The following is a 26,648-nucleotide window of genomic DNA, read 5'->3' as shown; positions in this document are numbered from 1 at the left end:
CAGATCCACTCCCTTTCTGTCTCTCATCAGAGAAGAATGGGGTTCTAAGAGATAACGACCGAATACGACTATAACAAGATGAAGGAAAAACTCTCATGTCCAAGTTTGGACATAACACCCCAACGGGGGGACAGAGTCACAATAGCAGGCGCAGGAACCAGAGAGCCACACATTCTCAGTCAGGAGTGCGCTAAGGATACAAAACTAACCCCTGCAGGCCCTGCACCTGCGGCTTCAGGCTCTGCCAGTTCCTATGCGCCTAGCTGAGCAGATTCAGAGGGCTTGCTCCCCTGCTCTCCTCCATCCCCTCTGGCTCCCATCTGCCTCCTCTTCTTCCGGGTTCCCCGAGTTCGGCGGGGAGAGATCTGATGAAGATCTTCCACTTAGACTCAGTCTCCACATAATGTCTAACTGGGTCTCTGCAGCTGTTCCCCTCCGCTGCCAGAGGCAGCTCCTCTGATGGTGGCTGGATAAGGCCCTCATCTCTCAGTATGGTAGAATATCATTAGGAATCATTTTATCGATTTTTTTTTTCAGACCAGAAGTTTTGGTTTAACCCTAGTCTCTGGGATGTCTAGTCTCTAGTTCTTGGTTACCAAAGCAGTGTCGGGTGTGGACTCCTTCTCATGGAGTGGGCCTTAAGTCAGATCAGACGTTGATTGGGTTATTCCCACAAGTTCTATGCCACCATTACCCTAGCATATTATGCAGGCAGGACAGATTGTAGGTTAAAGATTTTGTGGCTGAGTTGGTGTCCACATTTCTGTTTTGATCGCCTGCAGAGTGCCCCTCACTGGCTGAAGCACTCGGGAGAGAGGGTCCTGCACCTCTCCTGGGCTACACAATAGAGCTGACCCTGTTCACAGGGTCATGAGTGAACTGGCCCTGAGGGTATGAGAACGGGAGAGCCGGTCACACCCCTCTTGTATGCCATCTCGCCTGGCCCTATTTTCTAAATTTTAATACAATATACATAAACATACCACACAGATTAATTGGAAAAAATGTATCACCTGAAGATAACAATCTACTGTAATTAAACCAAACTTTTAGGGCTGGGAATGGTGATGTTCTCCTTAAATCCCAGCACGCGGGAGTCAGAAGCAGGCGGATCTCTGTAAGTTCGAGACCAGCCTGGTCTATTTGAGCTAGTTCCAGGACAAGCTCCAAAGCTACAGAGAAACCTTGTCTCGAAAAACAAACAAACGAAAAAAAAATTATTTAACTAGAATTAAACATTTTATTAATAACTAAACTTGGCTAATACCTTGAAACGCACCTTTGTATACTTTGCATCTTGTCAAAAGGACTCTAAGCACTTCCCTGGAAAATGTCCCTTCCCTGCTGAATACACTCCTTGTTGCAAGCCAAAGCAATGAAATCAAGCCACTGACCTCAGAACTCTCCTGAAGCGCTACTCCACGCTCACTTGTGAGGAAGGTTGCTAATGGTGGTTTTCCTATTCCAAGGCTTTAATTTAATGATGTGTTACACAACTCAAACATGTTCATAGTCTACCATTAAAATAGGTAAACAGAAGGGAAGAAAGATCCTGTAATTCCCTATCTCAGAGGTAATAGCTGTTTCCTGTCTGGTATGCTTTCAATTAACCTTTCAGCAACAAGTCCGTCCCTCCCGCCGAGTGCTTACTTCCTAACACTACTTTCAGCAGTGTCTCTTCCACTCTATACACCAGACTTAACCAGCCCCCATTTGTGGAGGGCTCAGCTGTTCCCATCCGGCTGTCTTTTGGCCATTGTAATTGCAATGCCCACACTTCCCCTAGCTCATCAAATGTTTGCTTTGCATAGAGGGTGGAGCTGAGCCTGAGACTAGCTTACAGATGGTCCTGTCAACACTGTCAACACTTGTAGGATGTTGAGTGCTGAGCCTCCTACATTAGAGGAGCAGGGAGTGCTCCCAGCACTTGGACCAGCACATCTTATGGTCCACGTTGCTTGGAAGGAGACAGAATCTAAAAGACTGATGGGAAGGAGGCCTGGGAAGTCAGTGCAAGATCCTCACGGAGTAGGCCCCAGGGCAGAGCTGTCTTCCAGGACTGCTGGCCAAAGAGCCTAGGTCAGGTGAAGGGCTGGACACATGAAACTGCTCTCTGGGTGCCAGTCACCCTCCTTTCCAGCCATCTAGTCCTGGGGTTGTGGACATGCATATTCAACAACATTGTGTATCACTGGGGCCAGGGACCAAAGGAGGATGGTTTCTATTAAGATTTTCTTCAAATCTTTCTTTTTGAGTTTATTCCACATTCTTTCTGTGCAGTTTTGTAAGTTAGCATGCAATAGGTTGCACTGTGGCATTGCCACACACAAGTGTCAATGCATGCACGAGTGTCAATGCACACACAAGTGTGTCAGTGCATGCATGAGCGTCACACATGGTTGAAATTTAACCTCCCCCCTTCTGTCCTCATTGTTTGAATCCACCTTCACCTTTACGTTCAGTGTCATTATAAAATGATAATAAGGTTACTTACTTTTTAAATTTACAACACTGCCCAAACTCAGAACAGAGTGTGACATTTAAGTATATGTTTTCATTCTTCTGGGACAGAAGCTTTATTTCTGTTTCGTCCAAAGCATCTTCTATTCCATCATTCTACACGACTCTCCTCAGTCAGAGAAATGACCAACCGGAAACTTTGGGAGGATTCCCTGGCTCATAACACCTGCCCCAGTGATCTGAAATCGTAGCCAAGAAATTCATTTTGGAGTCTTTTTTTTTTCTTGAGACAATATCTCATATGGCCCAGACTAGCCTTGAATTTGTCATGCATCTGAAAATGACCATAAATTTCTGATCCTCTCACCTCCCCCTTCAAGTTCTGAGACCACAGGTGAGTCTTGGAACTTTTACTTTCGGTCTCCACCAATATCATGAGAGGAAGCAAGTAAGTCCCAGAAGCTGGTAGATCCGGAGGCTGTGGGAGGACAAGCTGCCATGGTAGAGGGGGAAGATTTCAGGAGGAGGAAGATGAGACAGGGAGTGGGCAGGAAAGATATCTCCCAGGAGGACACATTTAACCTGGCTGCAAATGCAGAGCCTCTCCTAGATGCAGCACCACCCATTCGGCTGCTGCCCAAGTATCTTTTCATCCTCTCTCAAGCCAAAAGCTGACCAATCAGAGCACGGGAGTGACAGTCACACCTTGCTGGAGCCCGGGGTGTGAGGTAGAGGCTCTCTGATGGAGGAGAGGGCAGGAATGCGTTCCACATCACTGCTCTGTGGCCAAGTTGTTTTGTTCTGTTGGTTCTCCGTGTATTTCCTTCCCCATTTGCACCACATCCCTTATATTTAAAGTTGAAACTTCAGATCAAATGTTGCAAACACTAAGAGGTCAAAAGAAGGCTCTCGGTGGCTCAACCATCCAGCCATGATGCAACCACCACAGCCCTGTGTCCCCAGCACAGGGTGGAACATTTGGAAATGGAGGTTTCCATGAGGAACCATCACACTTCACCTCTCTGCAAGCTTAGTCGGCTCTCTGGGCTGGACCGGGAGAGAGAGAAAAGACACTCTGAGCATCTCTCCCTTCATTGCCCTTCACGAGACCCCTCCCCAGAATCTGCATCCTGCATTATCAACTTAGCAAGCATCCTAGGAATCTCCTTTTCCCATTTTATCATGAAACTGTTGAAGATGGGGGGGGGGGTTCAGGGGCTGATAAAATGGTGACAGAGCCTACCACCAAGCCTGAGAGCCTGATTTTGATCCATGGAACCCACACAGTGGAAGGAAAGAACCAATTCTTGAGAACTGTCCTCTGACTTCCACATGCACACTGTGGCATATGCACACACACAAAGACGCAGCACACATGCATACATGTGCCTTTTTCTGCATGCACGCTGTGGTATATGCACACACAGAGAGACAGCACACATGCCTGCATGTGCCTTTTTCCGCATGCACGCTGTGGCATATGCACACACCCACACACACAGCACACAAGCTTGCATGTGCCTTTTCTTTTAAAGAAGAAAAGTCTTTATGCACACTGAAGGCCCTCCTTGAAGAGTGTGCCTTCAAGTTTCCAGAGCTGTGTCCCACATTGACCTTACAGATTGAGACTCTAAATGACCTGGAAGGAGTTGACTCACACTACACCAGAGAGCACCTTGTGCACAATGTCTCCTGCTTTGAAGCACCCAAGGACCACCTAAGGACTATTCTACCTTTGTAATTACTTGACTGGGTCTGGTATAGCAACATTCTACAGGCTGGGTACGTTAAACAGTACAGTTACTTTTTTACCTCTCTGTGTGTCTCTATCTCTCTCTTTCTCTTCTTCTCTCCCCCTTCATCTCACTATGCAGCCTAGAATGGCCTGGAATTCTCAATTCTCCTTCCACAGCCTCCTGAGTGCTTTAATTACAAGTTTGCACCAATTAGCTTTTGGGCCATGCAGATGCCAACTTACTGATCTCTTTTGTTACAGTAATATTAACCATGTTTGGGACAAGATCTCCTTTTTCTTCAGTTCCCCCTTGACTTTGTAGTCTGTGTCTCCACAGCCAGCCACATTCTAGACCACTGCTATGAATAATGAATTTGGAGAACAGTGGTGGGGGGGAGCACAGTTCCTTTGATAAATCTGTCTTCCTGTCCTCAGGTAGGACTTTCCGGGGAAAACAATCACCTTACTGAGTTAAGTAAACCAGGGGGACAGGCTTTGAACCTCGCAAGACACAGCCCAAGGTAAAGAAGATGACCACTATGGTCATCGGGTGGTGCAGCGTGAGTCGCACCCTGCAGCCAGGTACACTAGGACTCCAAACAGTAGGCCATGAGCAAGGCAGGCAGGAACCACCCAGGCTTGACAGCCCAACCAAGCGGCTGACTCATCTGTTGTTCGAGAGCCAGGAAGAGCATATGGCCTTACTGCAGTAGGCATTGCTTTGTTTCTTATCTGAAGCAGGCACATGGTACTTTTTCTTTCTTTGTTTCAGTAATGCTAACAACAAACATCAACTACACAGCTTATTGAATATTATCATGTGTTATCACTGTTTAATACAGAAAGAAACCGAAGCATGGAAAGATTAGATTCATTTATCTAAGGTCACCCAGTTAAGCAAGAAGAAAAGAGTATTTGAACTAAGAACTTGGACGACGGAGCACTTGGCTTCTTCCCTGTTTAGATCTATCTCTGGGAGATAGCATGATTTGGCTAGAACCCCGTAATGAGAAAAGCACAAGCCCCAGCTTCACCTTCCTGGTGCCCTAGCACCACAACTGTGACCAAAGACAAGTTAATCTCACTGCACTTTGTTGTCTCCTACTCAAAACAGAGGCAGCTAACAAAACTTCCAATCAAAGTAACATACATCATTATTATTTTCTTTTTCTTTCCTGGATGGCTATGACCGAAACTTTATCAGTCCATACTAGCAAAGTTGTCATAAAAAGATGTCGTGCATTACAAGTTTACATTAATTACTACTTCTAATTTAAAACTACTTTTTGGGGGGCTAAAATGATGACTCAGCAGTCTGCTCCTGCAAAGGACCCAAGTTTGGTCCTCCGAGCCCACAATGGGCAGCTCACACCACACATCACTGCAGCGCCAGGGAATCTGACGCCCTCTTCTGATCTTTGAAGGAATCTGCTGGCATATGGCATACACTCACACACACACACACACACACACACACACACACACACACACGTGGAGAAAAGGGGGGAAGGTATGCTTCTAGTTTATTCTTGCAAAAGTGTAAGCTGGGCTCCTGCTTTCCCACCTCCTCTCAAAAGTCACTATTGATTGCTTAATAACACTGCATCTTCATTACCCCTACAGTTTCTCAATCTCTAGGTGGACTTGATGGATAATTTAAAATCCATGTTTAATTTCTCACACAGGCTTATAGCAACAATTTTCATAAATTGATCCTTGCTAAAGTTCTCAGAGGCCTTGAAGCACAGGTGGTTCCATCAAAAAATGTATCTCTTAGATTTCTGCAGGGACATTTTTTGGGATGGGATGGGCATGTTCATAGTTAATCGACAGTATGTAACAGCCTACCTTATTCATTACATTTCAAAAGACATTACTCTTTTTTGCCTGAATTATGAGTTATGTCCTAACGCCTTTCATTTCCAGCTTAGGGATTTGAATCAAAGCACATGGCATTGAATAGCCTGGCTAACTCAACTTTTCCCTAGGAAACGGCTTAAGGGAAAATGAAAATGGAGGATTGAGACTCACTCACTTTGAAGTGGAACCTTATTGAGTGGAGCAGCGAGGGGAGAGTGGACAGAGAGGACCTGCTGGGTCTTCCCTGTGCAGTATCCAGATCTTCTGAACGGAATAATCAGCAAGATGGGAATTCTTTTCTCCACTCTCCAGTCAAGGTGTTGCCCATTAGGCTGATGCAGAACTGAAGCCAGAACACAGCATTTTTCTTCTGAACCTGATCCCATGCTCTATAGAATGATGTATGTGCCATGTACGTTTAGCTCAAGTGCACAGTCTCTTAATGCTTATAGTGATTGCCTTATACTTGCTTTCTAGCTATCCAGTCAGCAGGCTTTTCATCGATGGTAATGTAAAAATATGAGCACAATCCAGAACACAAATCAGTTCCAATTAGCAGAACCTAGGAGACATTGATTCTGCTTGATGAGTGTAAATGATCTGTCCATAGAGCACATCTGTGGTTAGAAACTTCTCTTATTTGCTAAAGCTGCAAGAAGACCAGCCAGCCTTGAGAAACGCTCTCTCTCTAGGTGAAGGATGCAAGGAAGACTGGACGCATTTCTAGTCCATGTGACTTTCATTCTGCTCACAGATGAATGGGCAAGACTTGAGGTTGGTGCTATATTTTTTCCATCAGAATAACTGTATGAGAGGGATACTGAAGATCTGAAAGTACGCTTCCAGATGTTTATGTTTTTACCCAGAGATAGTGGTGATCTCAGCCTTGGTGTCAGAAGCCTGTTTGTGAGAGGTGATAGTTAATGTGGAGACCATAACTGGTACTGAGAATAAAGCAACGGTTAAATGCTTAGCCCTAGATGGGACATCTAGAGCGCCCCTTCCAAGGCCCAGGGAACACTGTGGGAGACTGAATGAGAAGAACGTAAGAGCCAGAGGATGGGGGGGCGTGATGTGGAGCATTGTCTTCAGGACATGACATGAATGTTTCACTTGTGAACACATAGCAGCTGTGCTTACCTGTACAAGATGTCAGCATCCCACATACAATGGGATCGGGCTCATGAGACACACTCTTATTCTTATTCTTATTCTTATTAGCTATGGGCAGCTAATAGTTGCTGGGAAGGAGGAGCCTCTTTCTTCAGTGGTGTAGCCACTGGTAAGTTGCTTGTGCTCCTGTAAATAACACCCCACCCAGGCCCATGCAAGCAATCCTCTCTCTCTCTCTCTCTCTCTCTCTCTCTCTCTCACACACACACACACACACACACACACACACACACACACAAGACTGTAGCTAGTAGGAGGGGGATTTGTTAGGAAAACAAAGGGGTCTGGCAGGAATGGGAGGAGCTTGGGTAAGGGGAGCTGTTAAAATGACCAAAATTACATGTGTATGTGAAATTGTTCAAAACATAGAAGTTTTTATGATGATATTTTTATTTAAGAATCTGAAAATGTAAGAAAGACTGCCGGGGAAGAAAATCAGGATAGGGGAATCCTGTAGAGAGAGGAAGGGGGCAGGGATTAAATCATAATGCACACATCTAAGAAAATATCATGGTAAAGTTCCACTAATTTCTACAATTAATATACATTAATCATTGTAAAAATTTTAAAGTCTATAAACCTGATTACTTGGGAACAAAATATCCAATTTGAAGCAAGAGACTGAAACAATACTTTCTCTTTAAAACAATAGCTGTGGAGCTAGAGAGGTGCCGCCAAGGTTAAGAACAAGCCCTGCTCTCTTGGAGAAAACCAAGTTCAGTTTCTAGCACCCAAGTATGGCAGTTCACAACTCCTGTAACTCCGGCCCCAGGGATTGCAACACCTTCTTCTGGGTTCTAAAGTTTCCTGTACACATGTGAGCATGCACAGACAGACACACAGATTAAATAAAAATAAAATAAAAATATTTTTTAAAAAGGCATAAAAGGGATAATAGCTGTAGGCAGTATGTATGGGTACATACTTGTAATCCCAGCATTTGGTCCACTGAGGTAGAAGATGACAGACTCAAGGTCAGCCTGTACTACATAGCAAGACTCCATCTAAAAGAAATGATAATAATTCGGGAAGGGTTCCTCAAAATGTAGAATTACGTTAAGTACGGCCCTGCAGTAAATCCATCAGTGACTTCATAAGCCGGTCAGATCCTCGCAGTCCTGTAACATAAGAACAGTTTTAGACCCACAGAAGAAAACCATTTTCAGAGCTCAAGTGGCTGATCAAATGTAACAGGCTTCTAAGGTGATGACAGAATTTGAACCCAGGTCCTGTCTAGCTTGTAATCCCAGATGCCTAGCCTCTGTTAGCTGGCTGACTTCTAGAAAACTGTAACAACTTTGGGTAGTCTAGTCCTGGACGTGGGGTTTCATGAAACAGTTTCTTCTTGAGATCTCAAGACCCATGTTTGTTAAATTAAAAACATCAGTGAAGATGAATTAAAATAAACTCCTCAGAGCAGTGGACAGGGCATAGCCCTGGCTTTTGCTGACTCTCACCTTAAAGCCCTGTTTCTAAGCATTCCGCGCTCAGGTCTCTCGTGTAGCTTCCTTTTCAAGCTGCCCATTAACAGGCCTCCTTGTTTAAACGAAGCTGGATTTCTTAAAATTCCTCACATCCACCTGTCCTTGCTCTGTCACAGAAGCTGCCTTTCCCATTGGAAAGTTAAATGTGGCTACAGATCCTTGTAGCCCCTCCCTTAAATAGGTGATGCCTATTTTCCCACTTGCTCGGATCTGGGCTGACTTTGGGACTTGCTTTGGGTCACAGAACGTGGCCGAAGCAGCATCCGTGACCCGCAATGCCCCCACCCACCCCACGCGGCCACCCCCCTCCTGAAAGGTCCGTAGCTTCTGCTTTCACTCCCCATGAAAAGAGAAGCTCACACGCAGCCGTCCAGCTGCGACAGAAGCAAAGCCATCTGTGACCCGACCACCAGCAACCACAGAGAGAGAGAAGACCAGAGAGCAGAGAGAAGCCATCCTCCTGAGCTCTGAGCTCTGACCAAACTGCCAAGCCAAGGGACGGTGACCAGTAAATGGCCGTAGCTTTCGTGGCCAGTAGTTTGGAGATGATTTGTTACACACCTCTCTCTCTCTCTCCCTCTCTCTCCCTACCCTCTCCCTCCCCATCTTCCACCCCTCCCTCTCTCTCTCCACTAGTATCTTCTCCACCCACAGGAGATGCCCAGGACTTTTCAAGGCTTCCTTACTTATGTAAGAGCATAAGCGCCTAATATTATTTAGGTTTCTGTTGCTGTGATAAACACCATGACCAAAAGCAAACTTGGGGAGGAAGGGGTCTACTTCATCTTACAGCTTATAGTCCACCATGAAGGGAAGTCAGGGCAGGAACCCGGAGATGGGAACTGAGGCAGAAGCCATGAAGGGGTGCTGCTTACTGACTTGCTCCTCATGGTTTGCTAAACTTGTGTTCTTTAAGTAATCCAGGACCACCTGCTAGGGGGTGTCACTGGATTGGGCTCAGGGCCCATCCACACCAATCACCAACCAAGAAAATGCCCCACTAGCTTACCTACAGGCCAGCATGGTGGAGGCGTTTTCTCAGCCAAGGTGCCCTCTTCCCAGAAATTCCTCGCTGGTACCAAGTTAACAAAAAGCTAACCATTGAGCATTAACTTCTAAATTAAATTTTAAGAGGTACTCATAGGGAGAAAAAGCTGTGGTTTTTGTTTTCTTTTCAGTATTTTAAAAAAAATACAGAAATAGAGAGTGATTCTAATATAAGGTCAATTTCCAAAGTGGTGGCGGGTGGTGGGGGCAGAGCGTGGTCACTGACCCAACTAGAACACACGCCTTTATGGAGACACATGAAATAACTACATATCTAGCTTCGATAGTTAATTAAGTCTCCTTAAGAGAGTCTCATGGAACCTGGCAGCTCTAAAGTCCCAGTGAGCCTATCTCTGTCCCACCCCAAGCACCAGGGTTCTAGATGATTCCAGCCTTAAGACTCCATCGGGTTTTCTACGGGGAAGTTCTAGGTATTGAACTCAGATCCTCACACTTGCATGGCCAATGCTGTCACAGGCCCGAGTAGTCTCCCTAGCTTGTTTGTTTGTTTTTAACATAAATTTATTAGAATTTTTATCCCTCGGCAAAAAGATACTCCTTCACTGCCAATACAGCCAGCGTTTGTTCCGTTCAACCAAGTACCCACTTGTGATCAACACAGGACAACTCCCAGGGCCACTTTCAGAAAGGCTGGTTCACAATGGCTTCCGCAGCTTAGAACATGGACCTTTCCACTTACTTTGGTAAATTTATTCTTTCCTTTTTTTTTTTAACCTGACAGCAATAATCACAATTTTCCTTTTTTGAAAAATTGTCTATGTTAGATATGTATTTGTGTGCATTGCAAGCACATGTATGTGGGCGCCAGATGTCAATGCCAGGACTCTTCCTCTGTAGCTCTCCATTCCTTTTTCCTTGAGGCGGGGTCTCTCACTGATCCTGGAGCTTACTAGTTGGCTAGACTGGCTAGTTGGTGGGCTCTGAGATCCACCTGTCTCTACACGTGCAAGCACACACGAGCAAGCACACACACACACACACACACACACACACACACTCACCAAGCTTTTACGTGGGTGCCAGGAATCCTCATGTATACACAACATATACTTTATCAATTGAGTCATCTCCCAGGCCTTAAGTTTGTGGTTTCCTGAGGTCATTTTAGGTTCCTGTCTCTCCTCCAAATAACATTTCGCCTGTCAAAGAGCCACAGCATTGCATAATGCAAACTACTGTGGACCGACTCAAAGGGACAGCGGACACCATTTTTCTTCTTAGGGTACTGAAGAACCTGAGACCCGATAGGCCAGAGAGCTAGGAGGAAACAAACCCTGCTGTTCTGCTCAAGGAACATAGCAATAAAATGACTTCTAATGACATTCTGCTATCCTCATAGCTCAGCGCCTTCCTCATCCACCCTCCCCAGAGAAGCTTCCTCCTGTAGCAGATGGGACGAAATGCAGAGACCCAGCCGGGCATTACTCAGGAAGAGCCAGAGATCTTGGAACATTCCGCTCTCCAGATCTCTCCCTCCAATCCCTTCACTCAGGACTCCAGGAACTCTGCAGAAGAGGAGGCAGGAGTGTAAGAGCCAGAGAGGATGAATGGCAGGGCAGAATCGAGGCTTTCTAGGCACAGCGGGGCCTCGTGCTCCTGTTCCCAACCCAGACACCTATCCAATTGATAACAAATGAAACATTGGTTTTCTCTAAGGGAGTCTCACTGGGGAAACAAACCACTCTTCAGGGTAGGCCCCAGACCCAGCAGGGGATGAGCAACACAAAATACAACAGCTCCTTTGGAGGTTCTTTGTCTCATAATGTTAAGCTGAAACATTGTGTTTGGGGCTTTGGGAGCTTTTTGCTTGTTTGTTTGTTTGTTTTGTTTTGTTTTGTTTTGTTATCTTATAGATTCTTTGCTTCCCATTTGGGAATGTGTGTGTGTGTACGTGTATTTCTGCATGTATATGTGCATGTGTATGTATATGTGTATGTATATGTGTATATCTATGTATCTACCTGCATTTCCTGTACTTTTACTTCCGCTCTTTTTCTTGTCTGATTGTTTTGTCATATTCTGATTTGTTTGGTTTTTATTTAACTTATTGTATTTTATTTTTCTTTATTATTCCTTAGATTGGCTGGTTGGTTCTTTTTTTATTGTTGTTGTTTTTCCTAAAGAGAGACAGAAAGGGTGTGGATTCAGATGAGAGGGGGGTCTTGGAGGAACTGAGAAGAGTAGGGTTAAGGAAAACCATAATCAGAATATATAGTATGAAAAAAATTCTTTTCAATAAAAGAAAAATAAGAAATCTTTATGTGGGGAAAACCAAATGTCCTTATCTGGTTTATACAGTGTTACATACCTGTTGAACCTGATGTGTAGTTGCTATTTAACACTATGAGTTGAGCATTTCTCTAATTAGAAATTCAGTCATTCCCTGAGCCCATCCTGCAGCTGTGTGTTCAGATTGTCGAAAGAAGCAGAGGTAGCCCTGGCAAATACTGGCTCCTTACATCTTAGCTTCAATGGCTTTAGATTTTTTTTCCAAAGTAAAATATAACAAAATTGAATAAAGAAATGTCCCTGCTCAAAATAGATGAAGCAGTCAACAATGAATTTAACAAAATATGGTCAAGTCTTGAATAATAGTATAGACTACAGAGTCCTATAAGAGACAGAGAAGGTTAACCCTGGAGGGCTGGGCAGAGGAAGTTCATAAAGCAGTCCACGGTTGGAGAGCTGGGTGCTTTTTGATGGTTTGTCAGTTTGCTAACTCATAATTTGCAATATAGGGACAGAGTTTCTGGACTGTTCTCCACCTGAAACAGAGCAGTTCTGCTGAGTGAGAACCAGTCTGGCCACACCTTGCTTAGTAGGCAACAGCCGAAGGTTTCCTGGACACAGCACTCTGCCCAGAGCAGGTTTGGAAGAAGGAGAAAGAAACATAGAAGGCCTAGACCTGCAGGGCTGGGGCAAGTATGAGCATGAAAGGCCCCGAGAAGCCTGGCATCTTCTCTGGCACACAGGGACCAGCCCTGCCGCCCCGATGGCTCCATCAGCACCTCACTATGCGTTTCCATGCCCCCATGTGACACAGCACACCCAGTGCCGCTCTGCCTGGCTCTCCTCTCCCTCCGGTAAGTTCCAGAAGCCATGCTTGGAGAACTAGAGACTAGTACAGAGACTAGAATGCCAACAAGTCAGAAGAAAAATGACTTGTTGGGAAATCGAGACACGAACAAAAATGACTTTGAAATCATTGTACTAGAAAAATTTTAATGCATGAAACCTTGACTACATTTTCATTGAGATGAGACTTATATGTCTTTTTGACCTTGGAAACAAGAACTGAAAGCTGCCAGGACCCCCTAACTCTAGAGTACCTTGAACCTTGCTACTATGTATTTATTGCATAGGAAACAAATGCTCCTCCAGCACGGAGGAAATCACCCAGTGGTGAACATTTCTTGGTTGTCTACAAGGCCCTGGACTCAGTTCCCTGCACCATAGAATGACAAGAGGAAGGAAAGAAGGGAGAGAAGGACAATGGAGGGAAAGAGCCAACCAGATCTTCCAGGTGTGAGGGAGGGTGTTCCTCCAACAGCGACCAGACGTCTTTGAAAGCCCACAAAATGAGGAGTGAAGTGATGGACAGAGAACAGACCCAGCCCAAGGCTTAGGAAACACCCCACCTTATTGAGTGTAAAGCCTCAAACGACGTCTTCATCAACGCAACCCAGACTTCTGAACCAGGAAACACACCAATGGAAAGGAATGTTCTGTGGGAGTTTAAAAGGCTGAACAGGAAGAGCCAGAGAGAGAGAGAGTTTCAGGGCTTGATCCTGCCTCCGGCATTTGGCATTAACCACGTGTACAGTGGAGATAATGACCTTTAAGATGTGTGCAGGAACAAATGAAATGGAAGCTGGATACACAAGACTTGCTTTGATAAAGGGAAGAGGAAACAGGCTGTCGCTGAGCTCTGCGGGCCAACAAACAGGCAGAGTGTCTGGATCCTTCAGAGGAGTTGGGGTAAAGCAGGGATTGAAATCCTCCCAAAATTCCCATTTGCGTTTAGAAGAGTGTGTGTTTGCTTACGATTTTTTGTTTTTCTTTGTGCTGTGGTTGCGTATGGAGCCACTTGCCCCAGGGCTGCACTGGAGGTCAGAGGCTAACTTTTCTGAGTCAATTCTCTTCTTTCACCTGGTTTCGCTTTGTTTTGTTTTGTGTCTCCCTTGCTTCTGCCCCGCTTCTGTCCTGCAGGTGAACTGGTTCTTGACCTGGAAGATTCTTCTATCTCTGCCTCCTGGCTAACCGTAGGCTCACAGGTGCAGGCCATCATGTCTGTCCTCTTCTGCAGATTCAGGGGATCGGCCTCAGCTCGTCGGGCTTACCCACCAAGCACTCTCCACTGAGTCGCCATCGGCTCCTTATTTGCTTAGTTAAGTCATTTTCTTAGAGACGATGACCGTGCCAGTGGACCGACTTCTAATGGTTATCTGATTGGCAAAACTGGCGGAGAGTTCTCTGCTTATTTTCATTCTTAATCTCTGGCTTACCCTTTGCTTCCACAAAAGCTAGCTTGATCCTATTGTTTCAATGTATCCATCAACAGTATGGGAAAGACCACGACCTGAGCATTCTGGGAATACAAACTGCGCAGGAAAAGAAAGGTGCCGAAAAGATCTCCGTTTGTGACCTCTTCATTTTCTGTTCCTCGTTTGATTGGTCATCTTTTTTATTTTCACTGTTAAGCAGAATTTTGCAAGCCAAAGATATAAATAAAAACTAAAAGATGGAAGGCCTTGAAAAGGGAGTAGAAAAATATTAACATAAAAGACAATGCTAAAAAAATTTAGATGTGTATTTCAAAAACAATTCACTAACATTGAATTCCTTTTCGTTAGATAAATGTCCATCTTACCTGGCTTTTAATAATTGCCCTGGAGAGCCAGGAAGCCAATATTTGTTTGCATTAATGGTCAATGTAAATGGGAAAACTGAAATGCTCTGACTCATAATGAGTCAAGGGACACCACAGCAGTGCCTGCCCAGTGCTGTCCAGGGGGTGGACCAGTCCTCATTTATGTGTGGACTTTAACTTATGCCTCAGGTGTTTGCCTTAAAGAAGCTCAATGGAGTCACTTTCTTTTAAACGTGTGAGTTGAATACGAGATCTTAGACCGACAGTAAGAGAATAAAGATGAAAAGACCTGAATCTTTGGATGCATGCCATAGCTGTCCCCGAAAAGTCTGCAGCTGCTCGCAAATGTCCCACGTGTCTTCATGGAGCTATTCCTAGCCAGGACATGTTACAAACTCAGAGGAAGTTCATTTCTCCTATTACAAAGAAGAACTAGATTGGAACTTTAGGAAGTACCAAATAAATTGTTCACTATTATTCTTATCGTTACAAAATGCTAGGAAAATTAACAATTCAGTTTTGTTAAACAGGTACATACCTCTTAGGAAATTGTCATTATACACTACAAGAATGTTTGGTTCTGGTCACCACTCTCTCTGGTCCAGGGTGGCTGAGGTAACATCGCAGATCTGTGTCTTTCATTGGGGGATCTTTATGTCTTTGTTATCTGGCTCTGAATATTGTTACTCGGCACAAAACATAGGCACAGCTCATGCCTATCCACATATGACTTCAGACAGCCTCTGAATTTACTGAATGGCCAGTTCTGGACGTCTTAAGCTCTACTCACAATTGGAAAAGACTACAGGGGGACTGAGAGTTGTCACTGTGTTGCTGGGTGGTGGTGGCGCACACCTTTAATCCCAGCAATCACGAGGCAAAGGCAGACGGATCTCTGTGAGTTTGAGGCCAGCCTGGTCTACAGAGCGAGTTCTAGGACAGGCTCCACAGCTACAGAGAAGCCCTGTCTCAAAAAAAAAAAAAAAAAACAGAAAAAAAAGTAGTTACTGTGTTACAGACAACCTAGGCTCAGTTCCCAGCACACACACAAGACAGCTAACAACTAACCGTAGCTCCAGTTCTAAGGGATTTGTCTCCTTTTGACCTTCAAGACATCTGCATACACATAGTGCACATAAACTCACACAGGCACACAATACACATAAATAAAATCTAAATTAAAAAGAAAGAAGGAAGGGAAAGGAAGGAAGAAAGAAAGAAAGAAAGAAAGAAAGAAAGAAAGAAAGAAAGAAAGAAGGAAGGAAGGAAGAATAGGAAGGAAGGGAGGAAGGGAGGAAGGAGCGAGGGAGGGAGGGAGGGAGGGAGGAGGGAGGGAGGGAGGGAGGGAGGGAGGGAGGGAGGGAGGGAGGGAGGGAGGGAGACAAAAAGAAACTTTAGACAACAGTACCTTCTATTCCCCAGTGCTGATCTATAGATCCACAGGGAATTACTAGAAACAGGCTAGCAACATAGACTTCTTGGAACCATGGCCAAAGATGGTCTTTTAGAAGCTCTGAGATGAGACCTAGAAATTTAAATTTTTAACATTTCACATAGAGTCCAAGAATGGGCAACAGGCGGCCAGGCGACTGGTGTCATTATGAATACAAACTGCCTGGGTTCACGTATCAGCTCCCACAGACATTCTCCTTGCGCCTTTGGGTGAGAGACTTTACCCCTCTGTCTGCCTTAAATGGCACTGGGACATTGTGGGGTTGTGATATCTGTGACATTCTTGTAAGGAACACATGAGCTAACACCTGTTCTATCTTTATGCATTTCTGGGGTTTGACAAGGAGGCATTGAGACAGGGTTTTCTCTATAGCTTTGGAGCCTTTCTGGAACTTGCTCTGAAGACCAGGCTGGCCTCAAATTCAGAGATTCACCTGCCTTTGCCTCCCAAGTGCTGGAATTAAAGGTGTGAGCCATGACTAACACCTGTTATTTCTTAAAAATGTCAATACTTTTAAACAGTAGTGGGGGATACTAAAAAAAAAAAAAAAAACCCTCATACCTGTTTTAAGGTTGTTTGTTTTCAAATGAGTATGTAAGCACTTTGACAATTTTTTAAGAATTTTGGTCCTTGGAGGAATTGATACAGATCCTCCCTCAGGAAGGTTTGGAGCCAGACTGCAAGGGTGGAGATGCCATTCCCAGCTCACCAGGGCTACAAGGAGTTACACAAACCGTTGTCTTCCCACCACGCATCCCTTCTGCTTCTGCCCTAAGGAAACTGCCAAGAAATGACTCTTGAACGCCCGCTCCCTCAGGAATGACATCACACCTCCTGGAACCTAAGGCCATCCAGCCTCCAGCTCACTGCTTTCTCTTCTCTCTTCCAGCACTGGCCAGCCCCTTCCCAAGGCTTCCGCCACCCTACCCATTATGTTTCACCCCAGAATCCCAGGCCTCCCGTTTGTGTTCTTAGCACAAGCTCTAATCCTATATGAGCTTCCTAAACCAGTGGGGACAGGATCCGTGTCTAGTGTGCATTGTCTTGTTTTCACATTGTTTACGGACGTTCTCCGCAAAGCTGTTTTTTTTTAAGTTCCTGTGACTTGTGGATTGGTCAATTAAGTGGTTTTTTCCTACTCAAATAAACCATATATATTAGATAGTTTTGATAAGGAGGTAAGAAAACAAATGTAATTTTTCCTCCTAATAGAGTAGAGAATGTAAGGCTCCCAAAGTTAGGATCTATCAAAATACAAGAATTTATCCAGTTCCTGTTTTACATCCTTAACTCACTTTTCACATCTGCAAGAACCACACTGCAGCCGTGCACAGCGGCACACAGGGGCACATGCCTGTGATCCCATACAAAAGGGCTGAGGCCCACTCAGTACAGAATGCCAGGCTACATCGCAAGTTGCTGTCTAACCTGGGCTACAGAGGAAGCGCCTGTCTCACAACACCAAGAACAAACGTAAAGAGACCACAGCGGCTGTGACAGTCTAGAAGATGAGGAAGTCCATATGAAATTGTTGTGACACATGTTGCCCCAGGATAGTGTTTCCCCACTTGTTCAGTTTTGTGGTTCAGTGTTTTTAATTCATTTTCCGATTTCCTTTTATGGGCTTCTGGTTTTGACGTCATTCCTCCGCATGAGGCCAAAAAGAACAATTACAGAATGTGCCCACTAGCAAGTTCCTCCTCTGATCCCTAGGATCATGTTTGCTTCTCTTTAATCCTCCTTTCTTAAATGCACTTCAGTAGAAATGCCTTCATGAGTTTCTCATACACCACACCCTTTAAAGTGACAGCTCCCCAGAGCCAGAGGCTCAAGCCCTATGCTGCTTCGTGTAAGACAACAAGAGACCTGCGATTACAAAGCAGACTTGGCCACTGTCCCTCTACCAGCACGCAGGATGCGTTGTTTACCTGCTTGAGGCTTCCACATAGACCAGGAAAGGAACAGAATTTTTTAAAAAATAAACCGTTGTGTTCTTCGGTTATTTCAAAGACTCACACTACTGCCACTAGATGTGTGCCAGAGTGAGCAGAAACAGGGGTGACTTTGCCTGTGGTCATGGTACCTACAGAACTCCTGCTAGAAAAGATTATTCCATGCAAAACCGCCTCTTCCTTTGCTAGTGCCCCCTACTCTGGTCATTGTGAGTTGCTTCAGGTTGAGAGAACTCTAGCTGGTAAAATTCCAAAGTTATTTGTTTCTTTAAAAAACAAAGTAATTTAAAAAAGACAGAAGGACTAAGTTCTAACGTGAGTTATGTGCATCTTCAGGTTGGGTGTGGTTGGTGTGTGTCTTTATGCTAGCTCTTTAGATGGGGGTAGAAGGATCAGGAGTTCAAGGCCCTCCTCAGCTACGTAGCACTGTGAGTCAGACCGGGCTACAGGAGATCATGTTTCCACAACAACATTAAATAAATTTCCGGAAAATATAAATAGCACACTTCTAATTTCATCAGTTTATCTTAGCCCTATGAAAAATATAATAAAGCAATGATACAAATGAGTACAAAAAGAGTGAGACCAGTTGTGGTGGCGCATGCTGGTAGGATTTGCTAAAGGGGGCAGAGGCAGGAAGATCACAGAAAGAGTGAGAATTGTTTGCTGGAGCCCAGGCGGCTCCTTTCCCCTTAGCACTGACCCTGGTTCTCACGCATCCTTGGCTGGTTACCATCATCAGAGTCACTCCTGTTTTTCCATGGACATTTTCTTAAACGGTTAAAGCTCTTAAATTGAGGCATAATTTGCACATTGCTTGTCTTAAAATCCAATGAATTTTTTTAGGATATTATAGAATTATTCACAGTACCATCCAGGTTTAGGGTATTTCCCGAGGTACATGTTTCCTCAGTTTAACAAGAAATTTAGTCTTTTAGACACTTCTCTGGATCTCTCTCTCTCTCTCTCTCTCTCTCTCTCTCTCTCTCTCTCTCTCTCCCTCCCTCCCTTTTACCCCTCCCCAGGTCTCTAATGCCAATGACTCTTGAATCCGTAACTCCACCCTAGACCTCTCCCTACACTCCGGACTCGTTCATCTCCTAATGTCTGATAGACATCTCAAACTTGGCATGCCTCAAACCAAGTTTTGATCTTTACCTAAACCCGTTCCTCCCAACAGCCTTCCCCAAACCAATTACTAGAAGCTTCTGTTACAGTTGCTCGTGCCAACACCCTAGAGTCATCCTTGACTCCTCTCTTTCTTACATCCTAGCAACCACCCCATTAGGAAATCTGCTGACTCTACCTGTAAAGTACGTCCAGAATGCAGCCACTTTGGATACCCGCACCGGTGCTCTGGGGTCCAAACCACCGTATCCCTCACTGCCACTATTAAACGGTATCATTACAAGTTCCCTGAGCCTGTACTTATCCCACACACATAGCCAGAAATATAGGAGTCAGAGTGATTTCTTTTAAATTTGGATCAGATCACACTAGGACTCTTAACAAGACGTTGGGATGACTTCCCATCTCACGCAGAACAAAGCCAATGTCCTGTCCTCTCAATGGCTCCATAATCACTCTGACCTCAGTTCCTGGTCTTTCCCTGTGATCCTTCTGCTTCCTCAGACATGCCTACCTTAGCGTACTACCTTTAACCCTTTCTTCTCCATCAGTAAACTGTTCAGCTGATCTCTATCTCCCATAAGCCTTTGTTCAAGTCTTTGTTCTCATTGGAGCCTACCATCATCATATATGTGTGTTATATAATTATTTATATGTTATATATATATATATATATATATATATAATGTGTGTGTATGTGTTTGTGTGTGTGTGTTGCTTGTGTGTATGTCTTTCCACTACCTGTGTCACTAACCAAGGGGCCAGGGAGAGGACATCAGATCCCCTGAAACTGGAGTTATAAGTGATTGTGAACCACCATTTGGGTACTGGGAATCAAACCCAGGTACTCTGAAAGAACAAATACTCTTAACAGCTGGGCCATTTCTCCAGCCCAAAACCTTGCAGAAAATATAGAAAATACATTTGTGACACCCTGGCATGAAAATTTTAGAAACAAGACAAAATATGTACAAACCAGAAAGAAAAATATTGGCATAGCTCTATATTAAAAAGCATGTGCGTAACAGAAGGCCCAATAAACAAAATTAAACAATGTGCCACTGTCTAAAAGTTGAGACACGTAACTAAACAAGGGCAGATCTCCGGTGTTTATATATTCTCCAGATAACCACAAGTTGTGATCAATGTAAATGTTGACTGTATCACTCACAGAAGAGGACGTCTTTCTGAGCGGTAAGGATGCCGATGAGATGTGTTCAGTCTACGATCACAGAAGAGGACATCTTTCTGAGAGGTAAGGATGCCTATGAAATGTGTTCAGTCTACAACTGATGCACAACCACATTGATGGAGCCTTCATCAAGACTGCAGCTCAATGACAAAGCACTTGCTTAACATGAACACGGTCTTAGGTTCACTCTCTAGCCTTACCACACACAGAGACATATGCACACATACATATACGCACACAAACACATACACACACTTACACACACAATGCACACATATACACACATACATACACACATGCTCATGCACACACACAAACAATCCTAATAATATGAAATCTAGTCTATAAGGATGAAGGGGAAATAAAATTACTCTATACCCTGACTGGGCTTATTAACTGGGCTATCTACTTCAGAGAACAATCTGGCAATACTGAGCAAACCTGAGAGTCTGTAAATCCTAGAAATGTAGCTAGATAGCCAGATATGGTAGAGTAGGCCCATAACACCAGCACTCATGGAGGCTGAAGCAGAAGAATTACCTCAAGTACTGGGTCAGTCAAGGCAACATAGAATGACCTTCTCTCAAAAACGCAGAGAGAGAGAGAGATGTTCTTACAGCAGCTCTCATGCATGCACACACCACTGGGTAAAGGCATGCTCACTGTTGATTTGTTGGAAATCACCACTCCCCAAAAGGTAAGAATTTAAATTTTTATCAACAAAAGATTATGTAGATAAATTGTAATACTATATGAGGAAAATTCACTAATACAGTAAATGGCAAAAAAATATATAATCGTGAGCTAGTTATATTTTGTAAGGCTTTGTAAGTTTGTTGGTTTTTATTTGGGGGTTTTTGTTTGTTTTGTTTTATTTTGTTTTTTTGAGACAAGGTTTCCTGTAGCACAGGCTAGCCTTAAACTCCCTGTGTATCTGAGGATACCATTCAACTTCTAATCCTCTTGCTTGTATCTGAAGAACTCAGTGTCCAAGGGCATGTAATGACTAAGATCATATTTTAGTACACAATTACACTCATTTTAATGATACAAAATTTATAAGCATGCATTCATCAACTATAAACATAAAACATAAACAAGGGAAAGTATCCATGTGTCACAGTAAATCATAAAATGACCGGAATTTTCCACCCTTCTGCAAATCAAGTCCTCTCCATATAACTCCATCATTCCAACCAGAATATTTCCCCACCCTTGAATGGATTGTTTCTGTGAGTTCTTTCCACCAACAGGGTGTAGAGGCAGAAATATTTTGCCGGGAGCCCTGCACATTTCCGTCCCACTCTCCCTCCTAGACACCTACCTCTGCCTTATAAATAAATCTCAGTTAGCCTGACGCCCAATGAGCAATACACAACCCAGACGGCCTCCCTGCCCAGCCTACAATCAACTAACTGACAGGTATATGATTTAAGCCCTGCCAAAACAAACCAACAACCAGACGCCCTGCCTATTGACCATAGGCCAGGGTAAGCCTGGTAGGGTACGCCTGGTCTACTTCCTATCAGTGGGAACACTGGCTGACCTGTGGACTCTCTGAACAGCAGTAAACGGAGGTTGTTTTTAGTGACTCAGTTTGGGGAGGAGTAAGGGTTTGTGCATAGCAGGAGATCACTAAAGCTTATATGGTTTTCAGAACTATGATATATCTAGGGAAGAATGCCGTAAAGAGAGATCCTTTCACCTTTAAAACAAACTGCTTTGCAGTGCTAGGAATGGAAGTCAAAATCTTAGACATGCTAGGTGTCTTCGGTAGGGTCACTATTGCCGTGATGAAACACCATGACCAAAGCAACTTGGGGAAGAACTCGTTTGTTTCACTCACAGCTCCATATCACAATTCACCATCAAAAGCAGTGAGGGCAGGAGCTCACTCAGGGCAGGACCCTGGGAGCAGGAGCTGATGCAGAGGCCATGAAGGAGTGCTGCTTACTGGCCTGCCCCTCATGGCGTGTTCAGCTTGCTTTCTTTTATATATATATATATATATATATATATATTTGATTTTTATTGAACTCTACATTTTTCTCTGCTCCCCTTCCTGCCTCTCCCCTCCCCTTCAACCCTCTCCCAGGGTCCCCATGTTCCCAATTTACTCAGGAGATCTTGCCTTTTTCTACCTCCCATGTAGATTAGATCTATGTATGTCTCTCTTAGGGTCCTCATTGTTGTCTAGGTTCTCTGGGATTGTGATTTGTAGGCTAGTTTTCTTTGCTTTGTGTTTAAAAACCACTTATGAGTGAGTACATACGATAATTTTCTTTCTGGGTCTGGGTTACCTCACTCGAAATGATGTTTTCTAGCTTCATCCATTGGCCTGCAAAATTCAAGATGTCATTTTTTTCTGATGTGTAGTACTCCACTGTGTAAATGTAGCACATTTTCCTTATCCATTCTTCGGTCGAGGGGCATTTAGGTTGTTTCCAGGTTCTGGCTATGACAAACAATGCTGCTATGAATGTAGTTGAACACATGCCCTTGTCAGCCTGCTTTCTTGTAGAACCCAGGACCACCAGCCCAGGAATGGCACCCCTACCAATGGACTGGGGCCTCCCTATAAATCACTAATTAAGAAAATGCCCCATAGGCTTGTCTGTTATTTTCCTCAACTGAGAATCCCTCCTCTCAGACAACTTTCGCTGGTGTCAAGTTGACATAAAACTAGCCACCACACTTGGTAAGTTGTCTGCCACTGTGCTATATATTAGCTCTATAGTTAATTTTTTAAGGATTTGAATGTCTCAAATGCTTGTTACATCTTCATAGTAGGGGTTGGAGAGATGACCCATTGTTCATCGGGAGGACCAGAATCCAGTTACCAGCACCCATATCAGGCAGCTCACAACTGCCTAAAAGTTTAGTTCCCGGAGGACGCAAGAGCAACCTGTCACTGGTCTCCAAGGACATCTGTGCTCACTTATCACACCCATGCATAGGACACACAGACACATACTCTAAATTAAAATGGATTTTTTTAAGCCTTCATAATAGTAACCTGGTAGCCTATTCTGATGTTTTATTGCTGTGGATACCTGACATGATGTCTCAGTAGTGTAAAGAAGCAGGTGCACACTCTTTCCACTTTTTTAAAAACCATGTTTGTATGAATACAGGAGACGTGACTAAAAGATTTGCCTCATCATTTGGTTCCCACGTAGACTGTCTACACAGAAACTTGGACATAGTACGCTTTGACTTATGTAACTAACCTCATGGACCACAGTGACTCACACAGAACACATATTTTGGTCACACCCCGTGGTGTGGTCCACATAAACAGAAGTAAGGTGAAAATATCAAACCTTCAATTAATCAGAACTTAAGAAATAAACTTTCTTTCACGAAAAAAAAAAAGATCTAATTTCAGTAGGGAACAAGCTGGCATCAAATATTTTTGTTTGATTTTCAAAAAATGTGTTTGATTTTCAAATTGATTCCTGGGCCCAGTGACATCCTCATGCTTAATATTCAGTGGGGAGAATGCATAAGGCTACTGAGGAATATGTTTGTCAAAGACTAAGATAAATGGATTTTTTATTTAATATTTATTTAACCAAAAAATTAATTCAAATGCCATTCCATCCCACTGAACAATGATGATATTATAGAAATAGAATTGTTTATTTTAGTTTTGTTATGAGTCTAGATTTAAAAGCATCCATACCATAAGGGAATGCAGGAATAAGAATTATAAGTAATCTATTGAAAATCGGGCCTGTCCAGAATTCCAACTCCTCTTGTTGAAAAGAATCAAAAGACTTCCAAGGAATTAGAATCCCCAGTTTTAATGGGATCCTTTTTATCCCAAGCCACACAACTGAATTAAAATAAAACATGCCCGTGCTCAAAAGTTTGGTCCCCAGCATGAATAAGCAATAAGTCCCTCTGCCTTTAGAGTTGGGAATGTAATGGATCCCTTTACAGAGGGAAGAATGGAAAAGTCTAGCGCCAACATCATTCCAGGGGCAGGATATGAGAACGGACACTTGTAACCAAAGCCAGAAGAGCCTCGTGCAAGGAGAGTGTACCTTCTGCAGCCTTTCAAACTGCACACCAGCCCAGGCAGCAGAGCCAATCAGGGCTCCACACAACTAAACATTAATTTCAACGATAGCTAAAGGGCAAGCTAATTCTTGCCCATCAATCACATTTTAAGCATATTAATGCCCCCCTTTCCTTTCTAATGCTTCTACCATTGACAATGATTAAGATGAAATTTTATTAACTGGGATTTTAGGTATGATTTTGGTGTTTGATGTTTTAAGACAGAGATATATTCTCCTGGTTGACCTTATGTAGAACAGCCCGACTTGGAACTACAACAATCCTCCAGCTTCTGCCTCCTGAGTGCTGGAATAATGGGCATGTAATACCCTATCTGGCCTTTAGGTTTAGTTTTTAATAACAAATGATTATAAAGCTTCCAAAAGTTGAGTTATTGGTCATGGGAGTCCAAGAGAACCTCACAACAAGGTAGTCTATTTCTGCTGCCCCTGGTTACCTCCCAGGGTTAAAGGCAAGTTTCTATTGCTGAGGACACCATTCTTATTGGACACAAGACTCAGATGATCTGAACTGGACCTAACCTGAAAGCCTCCTCCTTGAGCACTAGCTTCACAGTCATAGGAAAGGTAATATACGAACTTCTAGTAGTCCTACCCAGCTGTAACACTTATGAACCACAAGAACAATCAACATATCCCCAAGTGTGCAATGGTGGCCATAACCAACAGATGTCTAATTGGACTTGAGGCCCATCAGCAGGAGGAAAGTCATGCTTGATACTAGAAACCTAACCACCTCTCCAGGGGCAAGTAAGGTCATAAATACTTTTTTTTTTCAAGATGACACATCTCTATGTAACAGCCCTGGCTGTCCTGGAACAAGACGAAGCTAGCCTAGAACTAACAGAGATCTGTCTGCCTCTGTCTCCTGAGTGCTGGGATTAAAGACATACACCACCACCTCCCTGCAAGGTCATGGATCTCAGAGAAATTTATACCTAAACTTCACCAAACCAGCACAATTCCTAGCTTCATTTTAATATTTCTCCTTACACCCACAGATAAATGTCTCATCCCTTATCAAAGAAATGTCCCTTGCAACAGATGGAGACCATTACAGAAATCTACGAGTCATCAAAATGCAGAAAACAACTGATCGTGGGGAGGACAGTTTCACTGACAATCCACGATACAACTCCTGCACCTAGAGCTCCGGAAACATCTTGGCAGAGGGGCGTGGAAACATTACAAGAGACAGAGAACCAGGACTTCTGCTGTGAGATTGTGTTCCCTAGAAATGATAGATAAATTTCAACAATATGGATGCCTAAACAAAACCGGAACACATACAACCCCAATAGGAATGCTAATACAGAAGGGGGAAATTCCATAGCCATAGACAAAGGGAATTATTTACAGTCAACTAATGAATGCTGAGAGTGGGAGAAATAATCTCCCCCAGACATAATCCCCACTAACTGGTTATCAATATCAATTTGTCAGTATCATGCACACAAGTAATATGAAATAGACTGAACAGGTTGTATTCATACATATATACATGCATACTTAGCAACAACAGTTAAAGAAAAAGAGGTCAAGAATTTTGGGGGAGTTGGTACATAAGAAAGGTTGGAAAAGGAAAAGAGGAGGGAAAAATGATGCAATTATATTTTTATTTAAAAAAATCATTTTAAAAATAGAATACCAAAAATGACAACATGGCAAATGAATCAAACATTCCAACATCTGAGAAAACAAAAGTCAAAAACACGTGACAATACTTTACCTTTACTTTCAGTGAGTAAAGGTGCTTGCCACTGAGCCTCACAATCTGATTTTGATCCCCAGGATCCACATTGAGAGAAGCCATTCCCAGAGCTGTCCTCTGTTGACAGAGGTTTCTGTACCATCCAGTTCCACAGTCGTTCAGTCCCAAAGAAACATACAAAAGTCTATATTAATTATAAACTGGTTGGCCTGTTAGCTCAGGCTTCTTATTAACTAACTCTTACATCCTACACTAACCCATAATTCTTATCTGTGTCAGCCACGTGGCTTGGTACTTTTTATCAGTGAGGCATTCTTATCTTATGTCCTCTATGTCTGGGTGATGACTACAGACTGAACCTTTCCTCTTCCCAGAATCCTCTTGTTCTGGTCGATCCACCTATACTTTCTGCATGGCTACTGGTCAATTAGCATTTTGTTAAACCAATAAAAGTGATAAATCTTTACAGGGAACAAG

General features: G+C 43.6%; 1 long non-coding RNA gene across 1 annotated transcript; it reads right to left on the bottom strand.

Moving 5' to 3' along the window:
• Positions 1–16: 16 nt before the first annotated feature.
• On the bottom strand, positions 17–26,434 carry LOC125398342 (uncharacterized). Its single transcript, XR_007231364.3, has 5 exons — positions 26,190–26,434; positions 16,059–16,175; positions 8,154–8,346; positions 6,231–6,955; positions 17–3,507 (listed from the first exon to the last, which is right to left on the bottom strand). It is a non-coding gene; the product is annotated as an uncharacterized LOC125398342 (long non-coding RNA).
• Between the last annotated feature and the right edge of the window lie 214 nt (positions 26,435–26,648).

The sequence above is a fragment of the Myodes glareolus genome, chromosome 5 (assembly GCF_982192425.1).
Source record: "Myodes glareolus chromosome 5, mMyoGla1.1, whole genome shotgun sequence".
Lineage (NCBI taxonomy): Eukaryota > Metazoa > Chordata > Mammalia > Rodentia > Cricetidae > Myodes > Myodes glareolus.
Note: the sequence above shows the minus strand (reverse complement) of the source record. Positions and strands in the feature narration are given on the sequence as shown.